Source organism: Heptranchias perlo, chromosome 12 (assembly GCF_035084215.1).
Source record: "Heptranchias perlo isolate sHepPer1 chromosome 12, sHepPer1.hap1, whole genome shotgun sequence".
Classification (NCBI taxonomy): Eukaryota; Metazoa; Chordata; class Chondrichthyes; order Hexanchiformes; family Hexanchidae; genus Heptranchias; species Heptranchias perlo.
This window is the reverse complement of record NC_090336.1, coordinates 53,343,493-53,358,737: the sequence shown is the minus strand read 5'-3', so window position 1 is coordinate 53,358,737 and position 15,245 is coordinate 53,343,493.

The window sequence follows — 15,245 nt, the reverse complement described above, 5'->3', positions numbered from 1 at the left end:
TTATCCCAAGGAGGAAGCCACATGCAGAAAGCTGCAATGTTGAAAGGATGGAATTTGGTTTGGTGTCTGGATCAGCATTATGCTCTACTAATTTCTATTTACTATTTTTCAATGGCACTGTTTAATGTCAGGATACTCCAATTAGAATGGGACAGGTTGAGAGAAATGGAGAAAACAACTTTTAATATAAGTTACAGAAAATATAGAATATTGAACAATTCACAATTTTTGAAACTTCAGGAGTCTAATTCTTTTTATAGCTCATTTTTTGGAGCCGGTCAAACTGTTTGTTTTGCTATAGAGTCAGGAGGAATTGGCTCAGCATTGGTGCATACAATGGAGCATAACTTGGGAGTCAATTTAGGGAGATCAAATTGTGGGAAGAACAGCTTGTTAGGGTTCGCTCGTATCTCTTCAGTTTCATGTTGGCTGCACTGAATTTTTAACTCTCAGCGTTGACTCTCGTGAACACTAAAAAAAATGAACTGGCTTTTGGATGCTGGTATATGAACCTCGGTGCACATTTGTTTCCATGGATATGAAGCCCTCTGCTTTCCTTGGACAGGGAAGGATGGTGGCTGACAGTGTACCATAGAAGCTGAATCTATTGAATTGGACCATCATGATGATACTGTGAATCATTTTATTTTGGGGGTGTTAATTTTAATTCACTGTTATGGTATGAAGGAAGCCTATTCTCTGAAATTATGGGAAGAACGGTTGCTCAGTGGAATAGTTGTTACATAGTGGTCTCAGATGTAGAAAGCTGTAGTAGATGCAATAATAGCTGCTAGCCCATTACAATTATTATGCTGCAGATGTGGAGTGGGACTTCTTATAAGCCCTGGAAATGTAATTTGCATCTGCCAATATTTTCACAGGAGCTCTCTGTTGATTTTCCAATCATTTCCAATGGTGTTGAAAAGCCCTGTTTGAAATGGATCAAATCAGAAGGAAATTTGAAAAGAAAGCCAGAAGCATATGTGGTAAATGAGTGAATGAAGATGAACTAGACAATAAACAGGAATTATAAGACAAAAAAAACTTTTAAAAATTGAAAAATAGGTCCAAAAAATGTCAGAGAAAGTTCTGATCAAACCAAGCCATTGGGAATTTTGTCTTTATGTATATATAAAATCCCAAAAGAAAAATGAGAGGAGAAATAAAAACAAAATGAATGTAAGGAAAAGGAACATGAGAGAGAACTGTAAGTGGGTTAAAATGAAGAGCCAGTTGATTTGTACAAAAATCAATATGTGGAGACTTATTTTCCAGTTCTGGTGGGGTGGGAGGAGGGGTGGGCGGGGGCGGTTGGACAAGGGACAAAGATTACAACTGCTTGTTTCCATTTCTCAGTAGCTGTGCATGTCTGTTAATAATTGATTTAGCTCCATAATGTCAAGATTCATTTTTTTAAAAAATGATCTCTAGATATTTTGCTCGATTTGATTTAAAATTAAGAACCTTCAAAATCTTTTAAACACTACATGAAAACGTGTAACATCTTTTTCCAATAGAATTATCTCCCCTTGCAAATTTTATTTCCTTGATTAAAATTGAAACAGTAGCTGAGGTCAAAAGGTCACTGTTCTGTATCAGTTAGAGATTGTGAAAAGTTTATTTTTCATGAAATGAGAAGTGTTGGCTTGTGATCCAAGCGCAGTTTGAATTCAGACATTACTTGGCACCTATCTAAGGTCTCTTACAGTATTGGCAACTCTCAATGCTTGCTCGTTCTGAAAGTTTTGGATGCAGTTTATTTTTCTTTCCATGTGCTGCTGGCCTTTATACAACGTGAGGGTGACATGAACTCCACTAGTTTAAACTTTACGCTATATCTTCATAATGTAATAGACATAATCTATTCCAAGTACAGATCAAGTTGAGAAATATATGCTGGTATGTATTTTTTAAACATTCTCTCCAAAGTTCAACTGAAAATTTAAAAGCAATGAGGCAGTCTTTAAAATGTTGATTCTTTTTGAACCAATGTATTTTACGACTTAATGGATCCCCAATATAGCTTTCTTTTCCCTCCATACTTAACATTTTCATTACCCAAGATTGTTGGACACTTGGAGGAGGATTTTTTAGAACTAGAATTTCATGCATTTTTTGAAGAAAATTGATTTGTTCCACTTCCTACATATCCCACAAAAATATGAGCCGATCTGAAATTGGCTGGTTCAATTGTTTGGATTTCTTGTGAAATATTTCAAATTCATTTTTCAGCAAGAAAGGCTGGAGAAAACGTGGAGCCAAGCCAAATTTCTTCTTATACCGATGATATTGATAGCAACTGTGGTGCACCAAATCTGCCATTGCGTTGAATGCTTTGGTTTGATCGGAACCTTCTCAAGACCAATTTCTGAACCAAGGTTGATTCTTTCATCCTGAAGACTCCATGATAAAAATAGTTCCTGGTAATGAGCAGCCACATTTCAGCTGATTAACAATAGTGAGAGAAAAAAACTGAAATACATCATATCCTGGGTAAGATCATTCTTGCAGGTCTGCTTATGCATTTACATTATTTTCAGTGCAAGAAAAAATACACCAATGTGAATCATGTCTTTGACCAAGTGGCCCAACCAGTGAGAGTTTACAAACAGAATATACAAGGCAAAAAATAACCTCATCCCTTGTGTACAAAAGTAAACCATACGTCAGAAGACCTTACATTTGTTACTCAACTTTGGTCCCCTAAGTACATCTTTTTCTGATCACTAATTAAATAGACATTCTTAATTGGAAAAAAAAGTGATTTTCAATTTCTGTGGAATATTTTGTTTAATTGGTGAACTCTGACGACCTTATTAGGCAAACTTTCCACTGTGACAAAGCAATATTAATATCACCAGCACTAGTTATTAGACCTGTTGTGTGTCACTGATGCCAGTATGAATGTTAACCATCTCCCTTACCATATTTTTCAACTGTCCAGTTTTAATCACAGTGCCCTGACAGTGAACAGTGCTGCAGAAACAAGATTCTCGAATAGGCCCAGTGGATTGGAAAGTAGCAAATATCACACCGCTATTCAAGAAAGGAGGGAGAGAGAAAACAGGGAACTATAGACCAATTAGCCCGACATCAGCCGTTGGGAAAATGCTGGAATCTATTATTAAGGACGTGGTAATGGGGCACTTAGAAAATCAACATGATTTTTATCATAGAATGGTTACAGCACAGAAGGAGTCCATATGGCCCATCGAGCCCGTGCTGGCTCTTTATATGAGCAATCCAGTTAGTTCCATTCCCCTGCTCTTTCCCCATGGCCCTGCAATTTTTTTCCTTCAAGTATTTACCCAATTCCTTTTTGAAAGTCACGATTGAATCTGCTTCCATCACCCTTTCAGGCAGCGTATTCCAGATCATAACTACACGCTGCATAAAGAAGTTTTTCCTCATGTCGCCTTTGGTTCTTTTGCCAATCACCTTAAATCTGTGTCCTCTGGTTCTCTACCCTTCCGCCAATGGGAACAGTTTCACTTTATTTACTCTATCTAAACCCTTCATGATTTTGAACACTTCTATCAAATCCTCTCTTAACCTTCTCTGCTTAAAGGAGAACATCCCCAGCTTCTCCAGTCTATCCACATAACTGAAGTCCCTCATCCCTGGAACCATTCTAGTAAATCTTTTCTGCACCCTCTCTAAGGCCTTCACATCCTTCCTAAAGTGCGGTGCCCAGAATTGGACGCAATACTCCAGTTGTGGCCGAACCAGTGTTTTATAAAGGTTCAACATAACTTCCTTGCTGTTGTACTCTCTGCCTCTATTTATAAAGCCCAGGATCCCATATGCTTTTTTAACTGCTTTCTCAACCTGTCATGCCACCTTCAAAGATTTGTATACCCCCAGGTGTGTCTGTTTCTGCACCCCCTTTAGAATTGCACCATTTAGTTTACATTGCCTCTCCTCGTTCTTCTTGCCAAAATGTATCACTTCACGCTTCTCTGCGTTTAATTTCACCTGCCATGTGTCCGCCTGTTCCACCAGCCTGTCTATGTCCTCTAGAAGTCTATCACTATCCTCCTCACTGTTTACCACACTTCCAAGTTTTGTGAAACCTGCAAATATTGAAATTGTGCCCTGTGTACACCACTGTATACCTTCCTCCAGTCCAAAAAACAACCGTCCACCACTACTGTCTGTTTTCCGTCACTCAGCCAATTTTGTATCCGAGCTGCCACTGCCCTTATGAAAGGGAAATCGTGTTTGACGAATCTATTAGTTATTTGTGAATGTAACTAGCAGGGTAGATAAAGGGAAACCAGTGGATATAGTATATTTGGATTTTCAGAAGGCATTCAATAAGGTGCTACATAAAAGGTTGTGACACAAGATATGGGCTCATGGGGTTGAGGGTAATATAATGGCATGGATAGAGGATTGGTTAACGGAGAGAAATCAGAGAGTAGGAATAAACGGGTCATTCTCAGGTTGGCAGGGTGTAACTAGTGGGGTGACGCAAGGATCAGTGCTTGGGCCTCAGCCGTTTACACTCGGTTCCTTCATCTAAGTCATTAATATAGAGTGTAATGTATCCAAGTTTGCTGACGATACAAAGCTAGGTGGGAAAGTAAGCTGTGAGGAGGACACAAAGACTCTGCAAAGGGATAGAGAGAGGTTAAGTGAGTGGGCAAGAAGGTGGCAGATGGAGTATAATGTGGGGAAATGTGAGGCTATTTACTTTGGTAGGAAGAATAGAAAAACAGAATATTTTTTAAATGGTGCAAAACTATTAAATGTTGGTGTTCAGAAGTATTTGGGTGTCCTTGTACATGAAACAGAGAAAGTTAACATGCAGGTACAGAAGCAATTAGGAAGGCAAATGGTATGTTGGAGTTTTTTGCAAGGGGGTTGGAGTACAAGAGTAAATTAGTGTTGCTGCAATTGTACAGGGCTTTGGTGAGACCACACCTGGACTACTGTGTACAGTTTTGGTCTCCTCATCGAAGGAAGGATATACTTGCCTTCGAGACAGTGCAACAAAGGTTCACTAGATTGATTCCTGGGATGAGAGGGTTGTCCGATGAGGAGAGCTTGAGTAGAATGGGCCTATACTCTCTGGAGTTTCGAAGAATGAGAGGTGATCTCATTGAAACATATAAGATTCTAAGAGGGCTTGACAGGGTAGATGCTGAGAGTCTAGAACTAGGGGGCATAGTCACAGGATAAGGGGTCGTCCATTGAGGACTGAGATGAGGAGAAACTTCTTCACTCAGGATTGTGAATCTTCGGAATTCTCCACCCCAGAGGGTTATGGATGCTTAGTTGTTGAGTGAACTCAAGACTGAGAAAGATAGACTTTTGGACTCGAGGGCAATCAAAGGATATGGGGATCGGGCAGGAAAGTGGAGTTGAGGTCGCAGGTCAGCCATGATCTTATTGAATGGCGAAGCAGGCTTGAGGGGCCGTATGGCCTACTCCTGCTCCTATTTCTTATGTTGATGTTGATATTGAGCTTCCTGACATCTTTCATTTTACTGACTGTGTTAACGTTGAAAATAGGTTGGGCTATGATTTCTGCCACATTGTCTGAGGGTAGAAGGCAATATGTTACTATTGTGTGTCCAGGAAATTTTAAAAATCAAAAAAAATCAAATGCTCTTTAAATCCATGTCAGCCTTCTGCCTGTCCTATGTTCAGTTGTCTTCCATTCATCAGTTCACAGTTCGTCTTGTCTTGACTTAAGTTGTGAACATGTTCCACGGACTCTGGCTGCCCTTCCTCAAGTGGTTACTCTTCAGGTGTGAAGTCAGACACTTGAATCTTGGGGTATTAGGCCATGGGGACACTACAGCTGAGCTGATGTTGTTCTCAACAGATAGCAACCAAAAGCCGAAACCTCTGCTGATTTTTATACCAATGCAAGGGCTCATGGGCCAACTTTGGTGACCCACCACTGCTATGGCTGAGATCAGCACAGGCCAAGAATTGAACCCGGGGCTTAGTGGTCTGCAGTGTTCCTTATTGCAGTGGGCAGTGCTTTTTACCCAATGTCGATCGTGGGAACCCATTGAAATGTTTAGCTTCTGAAAGGTACACCTGTTGTTTCTATGCAGAAATATAATGCCCTTTCTGCCGGTCCCCTTTTTCTGCAGTTCCCCATATAAGCAGCAGAAGGAGCCAGATCATCATTCTCTGCGTATATGGTTACAAGAATGAAGGGAAATTGAGCAGCTAGCCAACTGTTTACTCGACAGCTTTTTAAGAATAATGTAATTTTCCTCAAAGTGTAATATTTATAATAAAGACAGAAAAATCCGTTTGTTTTTATGAAATATAGAACCAGTGAGTGACATGTCGAGAATGTGTTTTGATTCGATTGCTGGAAACACTATTTTAAGCAATTTCTTTCTTTTACTCCCTGGTGTCAGCCACCTGAAAAATAATCTATACGGAAACACTGGCTAAAATGCATTGCTTTTGGGAGTGTAATTTTAAAAAGTCAGTCAAAATAGTTTTCTCCATTATTTAAACCTCTATTGATAACATTTTATTTGGCTATTAGCTTCATTATTCAGGAAGTCCGAAATCCTGAAATAATAAAGAAAAACTTTTTGGAAAAAAAATGCTAATTTTATAAATAGTTAGCATTGACTTAGGTCTTACAGATTTTTAAGTTACATTCTTAATTCTGTACATTTATATTAAAAATTAGCATTTCGCCAAAATCAATACAATGGTAAGAATTTTTTTGAAAGATACAAGTTCTGATTTTTTTAACATTTACAACTTTGATATAATTAAAATTTGATGGCACTATTCATGATGCTCCAGACATCATGGGCTCGATTTTAGGGTCGGGTTACCTGCGGGTTTCCAGCGGGGGGGCCCCGAAAATCCCGATCTCCGGTCACGTGACCGGATTCGGACGAAATCCCGGCCACTTCCGGGTACCGCGCTGACGTGCAGGCCTGCGCGCGCAAGCCCCGCTGGTGGGAATCCCGCAGGCAATTAAAGCCAGCGGGGTTCCACTTGAGTGTACTTAACTTGCTCGTTGTGGTCAGTTAATGAGCTGAAGCAGCTGTCAAAAGAGGAAGTGTGGGATTTTAGGTTCAACGCAGTCAGTCTCCCACACTGGGGGAATTAGTACCTTTCAAACCAGGCGTGTTGCAGCCAGCAGCCTGTGGCAGGTGCCAAGGTGCGCTCCACGGGGGAGAGCCCTCACCCACGCAGGAGGCCACCGCGTCACATAGGGCAACCCCTGCCCTCCACCAACCCCCGCCAAGCCAGAGGACAGACCGACACGAAACCGCAGCCCCAGTCCGAGGACCCACCCACCTACCCTGCACAACCCCTCACACCAACACCTGCCAGATGGGTGGTGTGTTGTCATCGTCGGAGGACGAACAGGATGACCAGCCCCAGCAGCCTCGCAGTCCACGCCGTCCGCCTCGGAGAGGTGGGGCCCCCCAACACGGTGCTGCGGCACACCCACCTGCACAGCAGGAGGGAGGGCAACCGCAGAGAGAGATGCGTCGCAGGAGGCACTACCCTCCGCACAGGGTGTACAGAGCGAGGCTCAGCTTCATGGACCTCTCCGAGGAGCAGTGCATATGGAGGCTCAGAGTCAATCGCCAGGTAGTCGCCGACATCTGCAGCCTCCTTAACGACGAGCTGCTCCCTGATGGACCAAGCAGCATCTTCTTACCTGTCGCCGTCAAAGTCACCACTGCCCTCAACTTCTTCGCATCCGGTTCCTTCCAGGGTGCCACCGGGGACATCACCGGGGTCTGTCAGTCCTCCGCACACAAGTGCATAAGGCAGGTCACCGATGGGTTGTTCCGCAGGGCCTCCCACTACATCAACTTCGCCATGGACGAGCGCAGCCAGATGGAGAGGGCGGTTGGATTCCATGCCATGGCCGGCTTCCCACGGGTGCAGGGTGTAATCGACTGCACCCACATCGCAATACGGGCACCTCCGCATGAGCCAGGGCTGTTCATCAACAGGAAGGGGTATCACTCCATGAACGCCCAGCTCATCTGTGACCACCGCCAGAGATTCCTACACGTGTGCGCCAGATACCCCGGCAGCTGCCACGATGCCTTCGTCCTCAGGGAGTCCGCCGTCCCGCCCATCCTGCAGGCACCCAACGCCGGCAACGGCTGGCTCCTCGGCGACAAGGGGTATCCCCTCCACACGTGGCTCATGACACCTCTGAGGAACCCCATCACCGAGCCGGAGCGTCGGTACAATGACAGCCACACTGCTACCAGGTCTACAATTGAGCAGACCATAGGGCTTCTCAAGATGCGCTTCAGGTGCCTTGATCGTTCTGGGGGAGCGCTCCAATACACACCATTCAGAGTGGGACGAATCATAGTTGTCTGCTGTGCCCTGCACAACATGGCCCAACAGAGAGGGGTGCCGCTGGAGGAGGCCCCATCCACACCCGCCACCCACATTGAGGAAGGCGAGGGCGAGGAGGAGGAGGAGGCGGAGGAGGAGGAGGCGGAGGAGGAGGACGCGCCAGAGGATGTTGGACGACCCATGCGCCGAGCCGCGACTCACCGGGATGGTCGCCGGGCCAGGGACGCACTCATACGTCAACGGTTCTCCTAGAGTCAGACACTGCGAGGCACTCGCATCTCCTCACCTGCACATGCGAGCGGCCATACCAGCCCCCTCCACTGAAGAGTGCTGCCAGTAATCCTGCACCCACAGCAGTGTGCCCAATGGGTGGCAGCAGGTGTTCGCCGTCATGATGGCCTCCACGGAACGCAACTATTGCACAAGCCGCGGAAGAATGGACGAGAGGTGGCAGGAGTGGTGAGAAGAGACTATTTAATATCTGGAATGTGACATTAGTTAAGAAACAAAGTACAAAATAATAAACACCCTGGTGTATTCCCTTTGTGATTATAAGGCCTCTGCAATTCTTCTCCGGGAACCCCTACGTGGTGCTACCCCTGTGGCTCCAGCAGGTTGCTCGTCTTCTTGCCTTGACCGGGTAGATGCTTTTGGCGGACGGCCCCTGGGTTTCGGTGCCCGTGAGAGCACCTCCACAGACTGCTCCTCCTGCACCGGGGCAGGGGCAGACTCGGCCACCTGGAGAGGAGGCACCATTGCGGGTACTGGTTGAGAGGTGGGCGACGGGTGGGACGTGGGGACGCCTTGAGAGGCGTCCCCGCTTCCATGTCCCCGGTCACCATCATCCCTCTCTTGGCCTCGGCCCACATCACCCCTTCCACCCTGCTGGACGGCAGTTTGCATGGCATGTGTGAGGCCTTGCAAGGCCACCCCTAGTGTATCCCTCAGCCTGTTGGTGGCGTCGGAATGTTGCTCACCCTGAATCCGTACAGACGTTGTCAGGGCCTGCAAGGACTCGAAGTGGAGCTGTGCGTGACGCTCGAGGGAGGCCAGCCTGTCCTCCACCGCAGACAGTCCCGCACCTACCCGCGACACTGTGTCGCCGGTACCCTCCTGTGCCTGCGCCACCAATGCCCACATGCAGGAGGTGGACTCCTCCATCGCCTGCGCTATTGTGGACAATGCGCGCGGCACCTCTGCCAGTACCTCAGCAATTAGCTGGTGGTCCTCGACGACTCTCCTTTTCACTGGTGGCCCCCTGGGTTCAGCATCTGGGTCCGGCTGAGCAGAGCCTGGAGATGAGTGCTCCCTCCGTCGCGGACCCTCCGCGGCTGCCACTGCCACCAGGGTCTGCTCATGCTCACTCGTGCGCAGTGACTCACCAAGTGCTACCCCAACTAGTTGGCGAGGGGGACCCACCGAGGTGCGTGTCTCTGCGCTGGTGGATGGTTGGCTCTGATGTGACGATGCACCCTCAGAGACCGCCATGTCCTCTGAGGAATCGCCCTCCACGCTCGCTTGACCCAAAGACGGACCTGCAAGAGAACAGAGGGCACTTTGAGGCATGTGGACCAACTTGACAGTGCGCCTGATGGCAGGTGATGAGACGGTAACTCGCGATCATGGGTGTTGAGTGTCAGCTTTCCCTTACCGGCCGTTTCGGCAGCGACACACTCGCCATCGGCCACCGACAGGCAATGTCGCGTGCGGGCGAGGTCGAGCGCCTCCACCTCTGCGTCGGTCAGCTCCACCACTTGCGGCGGCCCACCTCCGGCGCGTGCCCTTTCCCTATTGTTCTTGCTTCTCTTCTCCTGTGAAGGCAAAACACAGATGTGTGAGTGGGTGCGTCTTGCATCGTGAGACGCATCGAGCATCGGTGTGGTTGGGTTGAGCGTGGCGCGGAACGGATGGGGGGAAGCGTGGGCCACGTGGCCATCCCATTGCATGGGGATTGGGGTGTGTGGTAGTGTTCGGGTGGGGTCAGGGACGGTGGGTACTTGCGTGCACGGCGAGGATGGTGAATGAGTGGCTGTGAGGATTGCTGATGGAGCGCAGTGGTGGCTGTGCAGGAGGGGGTTGTGATCTGCTTGGCGTGATGGTGGGGACGGGATGTGGGAGGGTGCGTTGGTGTACTCACCTTGCCAGACCTAGTCAGGTCATTGAAGCGCTTGCGGCACTGCTCCCAAGTCCTTGGGGTGTTGCCCCTGCTGCTCACCTCCGCCGCCACCTCTGCCCATGCCTTCCTGGTTGCGGCGGCAGGGAACTTGCGCCCATCTTCTGGGAAGAGTGTTTCCCTCCTCCTCCTCACGCCCTCCAGCATCAGCTGCAGTGCCAGATCTGAAAAACGGGGCGCAGCCTTTCCCCTTTGTTGAGCCATTCTCTCAGACCTCTTGCTTGCAGCAGGAGGGGCTTTGGGAGACTGCCCCTTTAACTGGAGCTCCTACATCGCGTCGACGGTACTGCGCATGCGCAGCCGGCCGGCACGCAGCTGGGGAGCGCAGAACCCGGAAGCAGGGCTTAATGGGTCCAATTATCCCGCGATCGCGTGGGCAACCCACTAATTTCGCCGTTCGCGTTTTCGACGCTCCCGGAGGACCACCCGCTGGGAACCCGCAGGCCTGCTAAATTCGAGCCCCATGAGTGTGAGGCAGGCCAGATGGACCAGTTGGTCTTTTCCCTCTTGTCCTTTTTGTACGTTCGTACTTCCTGTGTGACTTTCCAATGTGAGGGATTGCTTGGTTTCTGAAAACCGTCTGGCCTCACAGACTTATTCCACAGAGTAGTGTTTCAGGTTTTTGGAATTAAGGTACTTTGAGTATGTGCTTGCTTCTCCTGTGTGGAGGAGACAAAGTTTATTCTGCGCTAAATGATTATTTTTAGCCTTGCCGACAGGCTGAGGTTGATCTTGGCAGATATTAGAGAGAACCAGGAGCTGTTTGCTAAGTCAGGAAGTGAACTTATTGTCAAATTAGTGCCATCTCAGCTCACGGAATATTACACATGCCAGAAATTAATTTTATGATAAATTGGAGATGAGAAAAAAAAGCAATCCTTTTTCCACGTGCACTTGTATGCTGAAAGTTGTACTTTATTAACCTAAGAGTTATGGTGTGACATGGAATCATCCATATTATGATTGCCCTGCTCCCTCCCCAAACCTCTGTCAATCATTTCTGACATGGTATGACAGTACAGTCAGAAATATGTAACTCAAAAAGATTGGTGGGCCTATTATCATCATATCTAGGGTGCTCTCTAGCTTTTAATTGAGCATTATTGCCATACTAGGTAGCTTTTGGGCCAAACTCCCTTCCTGGGACAGCCAGGAATAGATTGCTTCAACATTTCTATTCAAATTCCCCCATTACAATGATTGAAGCTAAGGGCATTTATTTAATTTCTATCTACACTTGACCCCTCTGTCCTTTCAATCTACTGCCCCATCTCCAATCTCCCTTTGCTCTCAAGTCCTTGAGCATGTCACCTCCCAAATCCGTGCCCATTTTTCCCAACTCCATGTTTGAACCTCTCCAAACAGGTTTCTGTCCCTGCTGCAGCATCAAAACGGCCCAAATCAAAGACATAAATGATATCCTATGTGACTGTGACCGTGGTGCACTATCCCTCTGCAGCCTCTGACACAATTGACCACACCATCCTCCTCCAACGCCTCTCCTCCGCTGTCCAGCTGAGTGGGACTGCCCTTGTCTGATTCCACTTTTACTATCCAGTCGTAGCCATAGAATCTTCTGCAATGGCTTTTCTTCCCACACAGTAACCTATGGAGCCTCCCAAGGATGTATCCTTGGCTCACTCCTATTTCTTATTTACATGCTGCCCCTCGGCAACATAATCCGTAAACACAACGACAGGTTCCACATGTATGCTGACGACACCCAGCTCGACCTCACCATCACCTCTCTTGACTCCTCCACTGTCTCTCATTTGTCACACTGCTTGTCCGACATCCAGTCCTGGATGAGCCGGAATTTCCTCCAATTAATGTCTTTAGCCCCCGCCACAAACTCCGTTCCATTCTCCTCCCTGGCCACTCTCTATTTTTATTAAACTTGTACTTTTCCCATTGGTTGTACTGATCGCTTTGTGTTGCAATTCAATTTTGAAGCTGCCAATTCTGGGAGAGGAGGTAATAATCTTAAGATGATCTGCAGACAGCTGTCAAACCAGAGGCTGGGACTTTCAGCAGACTGCTACTCAGTTCTTCTAAATTGCTGTTGAGTACTCTTCTACTAATGTTCTACAATGGTGTACTACAGGGGAAGAGAAGTTATTTTAAGTATCAGGGTTTTGAAAGCTTTCCGACCAGCTGGTTAAACTCCTGCTACTGTTGCGGGGGGAGGAGTGGGGGTGGGAGCGGGAACTAAGGAACGTTGCATTTAATTCTCCATTTACACTTACTTAATGGTAAGTATAAATGGAGAAATTACGAACCTTACTTGTAATCTTCTCCGTGGCTATGGGACATAAAGGCCATAAAAGCTAACTTCAAATTTAGCAGGAGTGATTGCTTTCTGTGCTACTCAGCTGTTCAGTGCTGTTCACTAGCAATTTAAGCATCTGAGGAGTGACCTTCTCAAAGTGCCTGCTTTTGGTTTGACAAGCTGCCTGACAGGACATTGCGGAATTGCCAACTTCAGATTTGGCTATCATTCAGCTATAATGATCGTTTGGTGACCTGTGCAAAATATAAATGATCTGATGCAATTTTTTCCATCGTCACTTTATCCATCATTTTTAAAACCTTGGCTCAAGGAAAAGGATAAATAACTGGTGAAGCCAAATTGGTCATCAGAAATCAGATGATTATACACAGAAAAGTTGATAATGAAAAGAGAAGTCTAGGTTTTCCAGTGTTTTTATGAACATTTGACTTTTATTTCAATGGGCCAGAATTTGTTGTAAAAATAACAGCGTCTGAACGATGCATACCATTACAAATGTGTATATCGGCCAGCAACTTGTGGCGAGGAAGAGATACCCCGTGAATTGCGAATCGCAACAAGTTGCTGGCCGATTTTCGCCGCTCTACCGTCAGCTTTGCGAAAACAGCATCTTGCACTTAACCTCCCCATGAATTTCATGAATTTGCTGCATTTGCACATTAATTGTCCGTGAAACTCCCCACAGAAAGTTAAGTCGAGTGTTTAATATCTTAAATACCTTTTTAACAATGTGACAATTTTTGATGACTGCCAATCAACCTCCCTTGCCCAGAAAGTGAACAGTTTTAAGTATGGCATCTCATTCCTTCAGGTTGAGAATTGTTGGCGATTTTAAAAATGTCAACTTAAAAATTTTTGCATTTTGTTTTCTTACTTTTCCTATCTGTCTCTTTTTTTTCTCTCTCTTCAAACAATCTTTCTTTCCCTCTCTTTATTTCTCTTTCTGTACTTGATTTGACTTTGAATTCACCCACTCTAATTCACCCTCCTTCCCCTGTTTATTTCTTAATCCTTCAATCTCATTGGCAAAGGAGATACCCTGTTTCAGAATTTAACTGTACAAATATGGTAGTTAAACGTTGATTTTTTTGGACTGCTAAATGGAAGTAGCTGTCGTTTAAGGAATGTAAACAAAAGTGACGGAGTTTTACTTGCTTGCCATTGTCCAAATATTGTAACTGTTTGAAGTGTTCTTGTAAATATAATGTTCCAGCTTGGTTGTGTATGTTTGTATAACTGTGTGATTGGGAGGAGCTTGTGCTAATCTGGAGCTCTGGGCCTAAGGTCCTTTAGTTTTTAAACTTGGGCGCAAGTGGAGCACAGAGAATCTTCATGTCTTTTTGATGCAGAGTTGCACAGATACAGTACACTTCAGAAATGTCTGTATACTGGTCAACGCTGTAGACTCTTGAAAAGATTGATATGCAAATGCCACTTAGTGTGTCAGCTTTACATCCTGTTACGATCAACTAAAACCCTGCTGTAAGAATGAATTTATGAATTGAATTCTTGAACAGGTCATTTTTTTTTTGTTTTTCTTTGCTCTTCATCCTTTATTCTTGTATGTATTTAGACAAGTCTGTTTAAGCAAAGAAAGATGTAATGTTGGATCGTTGGACTCTTCCAAATGATTGGTATAGTCAAGAAATGAGAGCTCTGCAGCGTACAGCAGAATACAATATGCCTTCATTTAAAAAAAAGTCGAAACACACATCCCTTTCCTCAGAATGCGATCTTCTGTTAACAACATTATGCTTGCTAGGTTTTGCTTCTTCCATTATGTTATCTGTTGTTACATCTAAGTTGGAGTCTCCAATGCTTCTCTTTTCTGTAGAAATCCATAGATTTAGCCTTTGGGGGAATCTATTCCGACACATTCTGGGAAGCTGACCAAATCATAAGAAATCATCAAGCTTCTTGGTTGAGGGAGAGTCCAAGTAGCTGTTTAAAATATAATATGTTGAGAGCTATTGGGTAGGTACAGTGTACATTTTGCATCATTAAGAAGCACTTTTCCTTCACAGCATAGCAAAATGTACAGCATGTTTTGGCTTTGGAAGCATGACCATTTGTGAGGAAGTTATTTCATACCAATTGGACTTTGCACCAAGTGTATTGCAATTGCAACTGCAACCAGTGCAGACTTAACTTCAGAAAGTTTCCACATGGTCCTCTGGATCATCATTAAGTTTTTAGCATTAATCTGTAATAATTTTAGTGTCTGTAAACTCAAGCTCTCCCAGTATTATAGTCAACATTCCTCCCTCAACTAACAGCACGAACTGGGCACTTGCTCTTTCTGGGAGCTTGCAGTGCAGAATTGGCTGTCATGTTAAAAATCTCCTCATTCCTTCACCTACTTGTGAAGCACCTTGGGACATTTCTTCGATTAAAGGCGCTATCACGCGCACGTTGTTGTTGGAGTACTGCTCCACAAGCGACGGCATTCCTCCAGTG